Source organism: Anabrus simplex, chromosome 1 (assembly GCF_040414725.1).
Source record: "Anabrus simplex isolate iqAnaSimp1 chromosome 1, ASM4041472v1, whole genome shotgun sequence".
NCBI classification, from domain to species: domain Eukaryota; kingdom Metazoa; phylum Arthropoda; class Insecta; order Orthoptera; family Tettigoniidae; genus Anabrus; species Anabrus simplex.
In genome coordinates this window covers 1,017,843,014-1,017,855,527 of record NC_090265.1, presented here as the reverse complement: position 1 = coordinate 1,017,855,527, position 12,514 = coordinate 1,017,843,014, and the positions used below count along the sequence as shown (strand labels likewise).

At 40.2% G+C, this 12,514-nt stretch overlaps 1 protein-coding gene across 2 annotated transcripts in view; it reads left to right on the top strand.

Annotated features, from left to right (window-relative positions):
* The window catches only part of LOC136857904 (probable ATP-dependent RNA helicase DHX34), a 330,161-nt gene that overhangs the window by 147,222 nt on the left and 170,425 nt on the right, over positions 1-12,514 (top strand). The window lies entirely within an intron of this gene.

Sequence of the window (12,514 nt, the reverse complement as noted above, 5' to 3'; positions counted from 1 at the left end):
CCGTGTGTAGAGTTTTAACTACCCATTTCTTTATGAGTTCTGTGTCTATTTCCTGGAACTTTCTTCACCAAGGTTCCTATTATCTGACATTTCTGGTCCCAAGAACTAGACTCTAGCAATATGTGATATATGTAGTGGAAATTTAGGAGCTAAGTCTAATGTTGATAAATAGCACTAAAACAGTAATTTGCCGGGCTGAGTGGCTCAGACGGTTGAGGCGCTGGCCTTCTAACCCCAACTTGGCAGGTTCGATCCTGGCTCAGTCCGGTGATATTTGAAGGTGCTCAAATACAACAGCCCCGTGTCGGTAGATTTACTGGCACATAAAAGAACTCCTGCGGGACTAAATTCCGGCACCTCGGCTTCTCCGAAGACCTTAAAAAGTAGTTAGTAGGACGTAAAGCAAATACCATTATTATTCATTATTATTAAAACAGTAATAATAACGATGATTAAGATATTACTAATAATACAGCCTATGTTAATGGGATCTACTTTTAATCAGTCGAAGTTAGTATTACTTCATTCTATACATCCCACTGTCGGCAGCCCTGAAGTTGGTTTTGCCTGGTTTACCATTTTCACACCAGGAAAATGCTGGGGCTGGTACCTTAATTAAGGTCATGGCCGCTTTCTTCCAACTCCTAGGCCTTTCCTATCCCATCGTCACCATAAGACCTATCTGTGTCAGTGCGACGTAAAGGCACTAACAAATATATATATATAGTAGGACCAAGGATCCTATCAGATGGAAGGCGATGGTGCAAACCAAACCGTGAACTCTACCAACACCAAGAAACCCTCACAGATGCCATCAGAAGAAAACGACTTGCTTTCTACGAACACCTGTATAGAATGGATTCCCACAGGCTGTCCTATAAGATCTTCAAAGTAGCCAGCAAGGGTAAAGCCACTGGATTGATGTGTATCCAGCAAGTAGAGAAGGATCTGACAGAACTTAATATTAAAAATGCCATCATAATTAACAGGAGCAACTACCATTCAGCTATCAAAACCAGACCCTTCCTAATATCCCTACAGAATCTAAGCACAAGTGAGACCAGGAAATGGTCTGAGCAACCCAAAATAGAGTTCAGCCAGAGAATGAAGGATTACTGGGCCAACAGAAAAGGTCAAGGTACCAAAAGAAAGTAGCACCCCGACCTACCATTAAGAACACCACAAGCAGCAACCATGGAAAACAACACAGCTAAAGCACAAGCACTGTGGTTCTTAGGTGGCCCAAACGAACTTTAAAAAAAAGATAAATATTTAAGAAAATTATAATGACCAATTCATGATCTTTTCTTTTTCTGATGAAACGGTACCGTTTACATTATTCTCATTGACTCTGTAATCCAATACAATTCGGAGGCCCCCCCCTCGCAAAATAAATGTTGCCTACAACGTATTTATATTTCATTGAGTCTGAGTTAATTAAACTCCATTTAAGACTTGAACCCAATATTATGGAGCTTGAAAATGGGTTACCAACAAATTCAATTTCTAGAGAAATTTTAAAATTATAAATCAGTCACACGAAAGAAAAAATAGCTTCTTCAAATATCGAAGGACAATTCACATAACCAACAAGGTAATACTCAAACAATGATTAACAAGACACGACACCAAATCAAAGCTCATGGAGATGCCCATTCACAACCAAAACAAACCGTCGAACTGACGCAATTCAGTTAACAGTCGACTGTGGGTAGAAGCCAAGATAAAATTAGATCAAAAGATAAGAACCCCAAGCAAATGTTATACAACAGTTACAATTAAAGCAACAACAATTCAAGCTTCATAATAATTTGGTCTTAACTGAGTATTGCGATCACCCCAAAAATTAAATATCTCACATTAAATCATAACTAGTAGAAGAAGAATAAATTCATTACAAGTATGAGCGCACTGCTAATTGTAATTTTAAAAATACAGAAAGAAAACACAAAGTGAAACTACTACTACTATTAATAGTAATAATTAAAAAAACCTAAATGCAATCAAATCAAAGCGTTCGCTATGCTTTTAAATATTAAAATATATGTAACTATCACAGAGCCTGATAATGTAGGTTTCCCACATAATTGCATTTTAATATATCGTAGATTAATTTTGAATTCCAATCATGAATAATTTTGCCAATCACATCACATGCAACTCGATCAGGTTAAATTTAGATTACACAATTTTTTCTTTGACAGTTGATGCACACAAAGTAATTAAAACATCTTCCACAGTTGAATAATTACAATGGGTATACTCACATGGCAAGACATATATTGGAAAGCAAAGGTGAAAGCCTTACATATTCAGTAGATTCGTCGGCGAAGTCACTTATTTCCGAACATTGAATTACAAGTTCTTAGCGATGTGGAAGCAATTATATTAACAGTCACGTAACCTGTGTCCAATAAGATTACCATAACTTGGTCGTTGCACCGTCTGGTAGCCATTACCATATTGATCCGGGAATGAGAGATCTTACCAGTTACATGCTGCATGAATGACTAACCAAAAGTGAAGACTCGGTCTGGTAAGGAATACACAGATCGAGAGGCAGGCTCGCTAACTAGCCCATAGGTTAAGTAGGCACCACTAAATGTCAGTCAAATCCAGTACATGTTACTTTACTCTCAAATAGTGAAGATACGAGGGTCGAGTCATAAGTCATGGCAACTATTTTTTTCTCACGAACGGGAGTCAACACGGAAAATTTAAGATATGCATTTGGAAATATAGGGCATGTACTTGTGCGTAGTGCCTGAAGACAAATTCTGACTGCAGGAAATTCTCGTAGGAAAGTACAGAACACAGGCCATTGGTAAACATTGTTCTGTTATGGTATAGACAGCAAATACACAAGACTACGTATAAAGGACAGGTCTCCACTGTTTACAGACCTTCGAAATAATCATTCAAGGTTTCCACTGTGCATTGCCAGCGCGGGGGGGGGTGTGCAGGCGCTGAATGCCATTCGCTGTATGTGTGTCGCTAACGTGTGACACCTCTCTCCGAAATGCTGTTACGATGTCCTCTTTGTTACCAAACCGTTGTCCACGTAATGGCTTCTTGACTTTGGGGATTAGATCATATTTCACATAGGCTCAGATCAGGCGAATAAGGCAGGTGTGGAAAAACCTTCCATCCTTACCGTTGTAAGCGACACTGAACGATGGCTGCTGTGTGAGCTGTCGTGTTATCGTGTAGGATTATGGCGTTGTCCAAAAGATCTGGACGTTTGGTTCGCACTGCACGGCACAATTGGTACAACAAAAAGGAATTGGAATAAACTGCATTGACAGCGTGCTCCTCACGCACTGGATGACACACAAGAACACATTGAACATCGTATGCCAGGATTACCATAACCTTATTTTGATGGTGTTACGCATCACTTGACCAAGCGCCAAAAGTAGATTTTGAGATATTGGATGGTGTGAATAAAAATGAGTAAGCGAGTGAGCGTGTGTTCGCTGAGTGCCTGAGTGTCTTCCTGCCAATGAGCTTCCACTCCGCGTTTGCGGTGAATAAAAATATAGAGCGGAAGCACAGCGTACACTCGAGTGTCGGAGCAGCCACTCGGTGTCACTGATCATGCACGTGCCATGTTTATAACACCTTAGACTGTGCTAACACTTCGATGACTTCCGGGTAGTTCAGTGCTTAACATGGCAGACGACAGTGTGGAATTCCAGTTTGCTTTTATCTACATTTTAAAGGAACATACAATTATGTTTTCAAAGTCACAGTTACCGGATAAGAAGCACAAGAATACAAGTGCAATAACTGCAGTTCAGTGTGAACTACTTGCTAAATTTAACTTAAACATTTCCGTCCAACAACTGTCTGATTGGCTGAATGGTCAGCATTGAGGCCTTCGGTTCAGAGGGTCCCGGCAGGGTCGGGGACTTTAATCGCCTCTGATTAATTCTTCTGGCCCGGAGACTGGGTGTTTGTATTTGTCCCAACACTTTCCTCTTCATATTCGCACAACACACTGCGCTACCAACCATCACAAACACGCAATAGTGTTTACATCCCTCCATCTAGGGTTGGCATCAGGAAGAGAATCCAGCTGTAAAAAAGGCCCAAATCCACAGGTGCGACACAGTTCACACCCAGGATTCCACAGAGGTGGGAAAAGCGGTATAAGGAGAAGAAGAATTTCCGTCCAACAACTGTTGGTAAAAAATTACAAAACATGAAAACAAGACTGAAATATAAAGTAGAATTAAAGCGTACGGGAAACAAATGCATATCGTTAAAAGAATGCGAGAAGCGGCTGATGAATCTGATGCAGGGGGAGAATAACCCTACCATCGGCTGTCTGAAAGGTAGGAAATCATAGCCTGAATATTACGCCATTAATTAATTGAGGAAAATGGTAGGCCTATAATGTAAATAACAAACATTAATTATGGTGAAAATAATATATTGACAATTGAATGAAATTTTTAAGGAACCAGATCTGCAGGACCGGATGAGTTGGCCGTGCGGTTAAGGGCGCGCAGCTGTGAGCTTCCGGGAGATAGTGGGTTCGATCCCCACCATCAGCAGCCTTGAAGATGGTTTTCCGTGGTTTCCCATTTTCACACTAGGCAAACGCTGGGGTTGTACCTTAATTAAGGCCACGGCCGCGGCCGCTCCCTTCCTACAGAGGCGTCATAACTCTGCAAACATCGGAGTTTCTCCAAATTCGGTAGTCATAGACAGAGTCAGGCCGTGACACATCTACACTGGTTGAATTCTTCCTTTCCATTGCAAGTGACCTGTACATTAATGCTAGGGATGCCTTTTCTGTAAATGTAGTCATTCCCATGAACATGTGGCTTCTGAATTTGTACATGAGTACAGTCTACAGTTCTGACAGCATAAGGGAAGCTCAAACGTTCTTGCCACTTAGCCTGTGCTTCCTGCATCTAAGCAACATTTGTTGGAATTTTATCTAATAATCTGCTTTCATTTCTGTTCATGTCATAACCTGCGAAAATGTTTTTGACACAGTTCCCTGAGTTGTCTTCACCAACTCCACTCTGAAACCCAGGGTCACCAACATAACGCAAGAAGATTTACATTTTTTCTTCATTTGTTAGTGCACCACCTCTTGTTTCTTTGGAGTGCCCAAGGAAATGCTCCGCTAATCATTCAGCATGTTCCTTGAAAATCCACAGCCTGTTTCCAGTCATCTGACCGGGTCAGGAATGGAATGAATGAAGTGATAAGGATAGGAATCTTAGATTTAAATGCCAAAGCCTGTCGCACTCCACTGGGGCAATGATTAATGACTGACAGATGAAATCTAATGGTATTGGAGAGTGCTGCTGGAATGAAAGATGACAGGAAAAACTGGAGTACACGGAGAAAAACCTGTCCCGCCTTTGCTTTGTCCAGCACAAATCCCACATGGAGTGGCCGAGATTTGAACCACGGAACCCAAAGGTGAAAGGCCGGCGCGCTGCCTTCTGAGCCACGGAGGCTCTTCAGCATGCTCCTTACGACCTTTATAACACTCTGTAATCAAGTTGAAATTATTTTCTTTTCTGATTAACCACCACCATTACCTCTGCCATGTTATTGAACTTGACACTATCATTTGGAGTCACATACTGAGTTAGCTCAAGGAAACATGAGCAGGCGCTTACCGGAAAGAGTGTCTGCTTTATCTTTATTCACCAGAAATCTGAGCGCCCACTCTGCTACTCAAGTGACTGGAGTGTGTGCTCAAGGTCACAGGTCTGCTGTGAGTGACTGTTTCCGACTTGCGGTTTTTATTCACCTCATTGCGAGTACCTGCTCTAAATTCGCGAGTAAAGAGTGCGTTCTCATTTTTATTAACACCACCCATTGACACAAATGCCAAATCATTTGTATTAATTCACATTTCCTGTTAAATGTGAGGTATTCTATACCAAAATAAAGATAGAAACATAAATTTTCTTCTTAATGTATAAAATTTAGGGATATTTGAAGTATATTGTCATAATCTGAGATAATGGTGCTTGGTCACTTGATGCTTTATTGCGGTTAGCTTAGTTTTTTGTTTTGCATCACTTGACCAACAAATAAAATTGTCATTTAGTGATCGATTGGACTTATAAAAATTCTGTGCAGTGTAAAATATGATACTTGTTAACTAATTTTATTGGTTATTTAAGTACAGGATTAAATTATACATAACAGCATACAACATGACATAGAAAAACATGAATTTTAGAATATAGTGTAGAAATTACACTGGTAGATCATGGTATTAAGGCATCATAAACACACAGTTTCTCCAAGTGTAACATAATGCAGGATTTTAAGAATTTTCGAGTTCAAAATTCATATTTCCACAATCAAACCCATCTATATCATCGTCTATTCCAGGATCACTAAACAGGTCGTTATAGGAAGGCTTAGCATCGTTGGGAATTAGCTCCTTGAGGGAGTGCAGGTTGTTCAGCTTCGCTTCTGAATCTGGTTTTCCATTAGGCCATAACAGAGTGAGCAGACCATGTAGAGCAGATCCATTTTCATTTTGAAGCCGGCGACGAACTGTTTGAGCGACGTGAGAATCTGTATTATAGAATTTTTGAAATTCCTTTTGAGCATTTTTAGCACCTAACTTGGACATTTGCAAGGGCATACATACTCGGGAAACTCCTTAGATTCCTTCAATTTTCCCCTCTGATTCATGTAACCTTCATTCCTTATACATTTTATTTTTCTTCTCTCCCTATTTTGGTTGGGATATTTCCTTTGTCGTCCTTTCTTTGGTCTTCCAGAGCATAATTCACTTTCATCACTAGTTTCTGTCCTTGATGTCTCCTAAATAAAAACAGGAAATTATTACTGTTAATAATAATAATTAAGGTAATAAATCTGCATAAAGAAACTTAAATAGATAAATGAAAATTTAAGTATATTTAGTACCGCATTTAACATACCTGAAATTCATTTACTGCAGTCAAGTGTTGTTGGCTAACTTCTGCTGGAGAGAATGTTGTGTGATCTACACCTTCAGTTGCCTGTTTCTCATCAGATTCTTCCAAAGTAATTGAAACAGCTTCCTCTGTTGTATTATTTTCCTAGAATAGTGGTTCATCGATTACAAAAACTTAATATTTTAGGGAAAGCTGGCAAACATGCATACACATTTTGAATTTCTTATTTAGAAGTGTGTTTAACAGCATATTGTATCGTGACATATTAAGATATCTAATAAGTGTAACAGTAACGGGCCACATCAACTTACCACAAATTCGCGTAATGTAACCAAAGAATTTTGGTCATCTGTCGATGAACTCAGCGTTATGAAGCTGTTCATCGACTGCCAGTTATCTGAATTTATTGAAACGGGCATAGTGATTGCAGGTGTGATGGGACCCTCTAAAATATCTTCAGTTTCCTAAGATAGGAACGCATTTTAAATACATAAAGCAATACAGTACCTATAAGCACTGATTTGTGAATTAACAGAAGATTATTGAAGCATCTGATTCTTTGCTAACAAGGGAATTCGCTCAAACCGAGATATATGAGGATAATGGTCCATGGCTATGTTCTTAGGTTTAAGCACTTATTACCACAATGAGGGATTTCAGTGAATAAAGAAAGAGTAGGTTAACTACAATGATGATACATTGCAGAGAAACAATGCAGACTCGAAAGCTGTGTAACAAGGAAGAAAACCTGTGCGGGAATCTGCGATGCTGGAATCTACATTTAGCATTACACGACCAAGTGACTGCATGCGTGTCGTTTGGTCATTTGATGCGTAATTCTCACTCAGAAATGGTGGTTGGTCACTTGATGCAAAACTTCAGTTTAATGATTGAGAGGTTGGCGTTTGGTCAAAATTAATTTCCTGTGAAATCATATTGAGAATAAAAGTCCGAACTATAACCTATGTTAAGTTTACACCTTTAGATACCAGATGGTGCAATAATCTAAAAAAAATCCATTTTGGCGCTTGGTCAATTGATGCATAACACAATCCATTTGGCGATTTTGTTGAACCTTGTGTTTCTGTGGTGACCCCTGACGACGCCATTCACTTGACTGTCTCTTCAGTTCAGGTTCATAAGCATGTGCCCATGTTTCATCGACTGCAATAATGCGATTCAACACGGCTTGTCCTTCTTGTTGAAACCTCTCCAAATTGATGTGACATGTTTCGTAACGAGTCCACTTCTGTACCTCAGTTAAGTGATGTGGCACCCACTTTGCACAAAGTTTACGCATCTGTAGGTCCTTGTGTAAAATGCACTGTATTGTTGCCGCTGGTATTGCTGTATGTTCTTCCAATTCCGCTAGAGTCTAGCGCCTGTCCTCATGTAAACACTGATCGATCACCATTATCCATACATCTTTGTCCATGGACACTGGACAGCCTGGGCGAGGCAAATCGTCAGTCGGTACTCTACCCCGTTTGAACGTCTCCTCCCACCTCGCCACCTAATGCTTCCCGCAGCTCTGCATGGTATTGGCGTACATTTCTGCTGCGGAACTGCTATTTTAATATACGATCGTTGTTCCTGCTTGTTGATTTCCATTTTGTGACGCTCTCACTCACACACTGAACTTGGGGGTATGCTTAGACCCACACTGTTGTTTACATACACCATCTAGTGGCATCATACGCAAGTACATACCATACGTTTCCAAATGCATATCTTAGATTTTCCATGTTGTTTCCTGTTTATAGGATATGAAAATAGTGATAAATTCCTAAATGTTTAAAATTTCTAATGTATTGAATAGGTGACATAATAAACTAATTAGCATCCTACATATACAATACGGAACAATAATGATATTTATCACTTGCATTGTCTCCTGTTCGCGAGAAAAAAATAGTTGCCATGACTTATGACTCAACCTGCGTAAAACTTACACGTAGCACTCTGGGTGAAAACGGTTTCAAGTCTTTCCATTCCACAAACAATGCGGCGATATAACACACATTAATTGGCTGTCAGTATATTAATAACGCTAAATGCCTTTCCTATTATGCCTGGTAGTGAGATACCACAGTAGTTGTTGCAGATACTGTTATCATCTTTCTTTTTGTGTAATGTTACTGTGGTCGAGGAATGCAGAGGCAGTGGAGCTCATGGGATGATGAAGTAGAACAGTCCTTCCACTGTTTAGAGCTGTGGCAAGTGTGCCATCTTTACCTAGAGCTTTACTACTCACAAGGGAGTCTATTGCTGTGCCCTGTACTTCTGTGGTAGGTAGTTCGTCAAGTTCTACCATCAAATTAGATAAGTTTCATGTTCCGTATTAATAATAGACAACTGTGGTATGGTGTTAGATCCACCTAATCAATGCAAATTTGTTTATTAAATCACTGTATTATTTGCGTACCCCCCCCCCCCATGGCACTACAGCCCTTGAAGGGCCTTGGCCTACCAAGCGACTGCTGCTCAGCCCGAAGACCTGCCGATTACGAGGTGTCGTGTGGTCAGCCTGATGAATCCTCTCGGCCGTTATTCTTGGCTTTCTAGACCAGGGCCACTATCTCACCGTCAGATAGCTCCTCAATTCTAATCACGTGGGCTGAGTGGAGCTCAAACCAGCCCTCAGGTCCAGGTAAAAATCCCAGACCTGCCCAGGAATCGGACCTGGGGCCTGCGGGTAAGAGGCAGGCATGCTACCCCTACACCATAGGGCCGGCATTATTTACATATATATATACATAGATACAGGACTAGTTTCAAACTGAGTTGGGGTCCTCATAAGAAAACCGAGAAATCAAATTGGTATAGTAAATAACAAGTTATTGTATTTACATTCCAAAATATAATAATAATGTTATTTGCTTTACGTCCCACTAACTACTTTTACGGTTTTCGGAGACGCCGAGGTGCCGGAATTTAGTCCCACAGGAGTTCTTTTACATGCCAGTAAATCTACCGACAAGAGGCTGACGTATTTGAGCACCTTCAAATACCACCGGACTGAGCCAGGATCGAACCTGCCACATTGGGGACAGAAGGCCAGCGCCTCAACCGCCTGAGCCACTCAGCCCGACATTCCAAAATATAGTAATAGTTCTTCCACGACTGACATGTTAGATGGACAGTAGGCAATGGTATTGATGATACACAGGGTTAAAAATCAGGCTATGAGTTTCACAAATAGGAAAAGTCCTCTCAGTTTTAATTACTGTATTGATTGGGTGAAAGTTCCTTTTGGCAATCATTGTAAGTACCTAGGTGTTAATATAAGGAAAGATCTTCATTGGGGTAATCACATAAATGGGATTGTAAATAAAGGGTACAGATCTCTGCACATGGTTATGAGGGTATTTAGGGGTCGTAGTAAGGAAGTAAAGGAGACATCATATAAGTCTCTGGTAAGACCCCAGCTAGAGTATGTTTTCAGAGTATGGGACCCTCACCAGTATTACTCGATTCAAGAACAGGAAAAAAATCCAAAGAAAAGCAGCTCGATTTGTTCTGGGTGATTGCCGACAAAAGAATAGCATTACAAAAATGTTGCAAAGTTTGGGCTGGGAAGACTTGGGAGAAAGAAGACGAGCTGCTCGACTAAGTGGTATATTGATATAAATGTTGATTCCAGGGAACCTGAAATACTCGTCATGAATGAGTAAATTTATAATACCAATATTGTGCTACTCCACTGCTGAATATGCATACTCCGTGTGGCACAAGTCCAGCTATGCCCAAAAAAACATAGATGTGGCACTAAATGACACTTGCTGTATTATCACAGGTTGTTTAAGACCTACTCCCATAGATAAACTCCACTGTCTCGCTGGTATAGCACCACCTGAAATCCGACGTGAGATTGCTGCTAGGTATGAGAAAATCAAGGCTATGACTATGGAAGCCCACCCTTTGTATGCCTGTCAACCAGCACATCCTAGGCTGAAATCAAGAAAGAGCTTCTTGACAACCACTGAAGCTCTTAAAGGAACACACAGCAAGCAAGAATCTCAATGTGGTGGGGTAAATGTCAACATTTGAGTGAATGGATGGTTCCAAAGGAAGAACTTCCCCCAGGACATTCTGAAAAGTGGACAACATGGAAGACTGTCAATCGATTACGCTCCAGTACCACGAGATGCAAGACCAACCTACAGAAATGGGGCCTTCCTGTGAAGACAGTTTACTGCAAGTGTGGTACTAAGCAGACTAATGATCATCTTCTACTGTGTCCTTCTTCTCAGCCACTTGTACCATTAAAGACCTAATGAGGGCAACTCCAAATGCGCTTGTGGTGGCTAATTTTTGGTCAACCAGTGTTTAAAATTTCTTCTGTTTAATTTGTCTCGTTTACTTTGTACTTCTGTCATGATAAATAAATAAATACCAATATAGTTGGTCCGTTATTGGACATTATGAATTTTCCAGCTAACTCATTCCTGATTACCAGCGTTTCGCCCCACTGTGCCAAGTTGGGTTCATAAGTTTGTAAACAGCACACCTACCAAGACTCATGGCTTGTGCATAACATGGAGGCCAGTGTGTAGGCTATTTGGAGCCACCGGCAGTGCCAAATGCACTATGAGAGACTTTGTCTCATTTTCAAAAATTGATGCCTGTCTGGCTATCAGATGATCTAAATGTTGATTCCCACAGGGAACTGAAATACCCATCCCAAATGAGTAAATTTATAATACCAATATAGTTGGTCCATTATTGGATGTTATAAATTTTCCAGCTAACTCATTCCTGGTTGCCAGCATTTCGCCCCAGTGTGCCAAGTTGAGCTCATCAGTTGGTAAATAGCACACCTACCAAGATGCATGACTAGTGCATAACAACTGATTATCATTTGATTTTTGTAAAGGGGAAATTGTCTTACAAAATTGTACAAAATTAATTTGATATCCTCCTAGTCAGTACTATAATATTTTGTGTCCAATTAATACGAAACTTTACACAGACATAAACATGTTTCGACCCGGCACTGGGTCATCCTCAGTAAGTCATATATAATCAATTAAAAACATCGGACACACAAAATGAAATGTTAGTTAAAAAGTTTTTTCTTAAAAAGCATGATGAAAGTTAAAAATTGTGAGATGATCATGCTTTTTGCCAGGAAGCTGAAACTAAGACAAAAATGTTATGGCTATATCCAGAACCATGTGCTAATTGACAACGAAGAGCTATATGAAGGATACTTAACTTGCTGCATGCCAATCAGAAATAGGAGAAAGAATTCTCTCAACACGCCTTTGCCCTTCTGTCAGGCATAATACAGCACACATATCCTATTGGTTATCACAAATGACTACATGAAGCCTCATTGGTTAATGTTTCATGATCGGAACATTCTAGAATAACACACGCAATCAGTTGCTGAGACATTCAAATAACTCCCCGCTTGTTACAGATTAGCACAGGTCTCACCTTCAATGAGGTAAATAAAAGAAAAATCACTGCAGTTTACAAAAACTGGTTATCACAGGTGATGACTTGCCTTTGCCCAGACTCTCAAGGTTGTTGATAATAAGTTGATGTGAAGTGTTTATATTGCCATCTTGACCCACAAT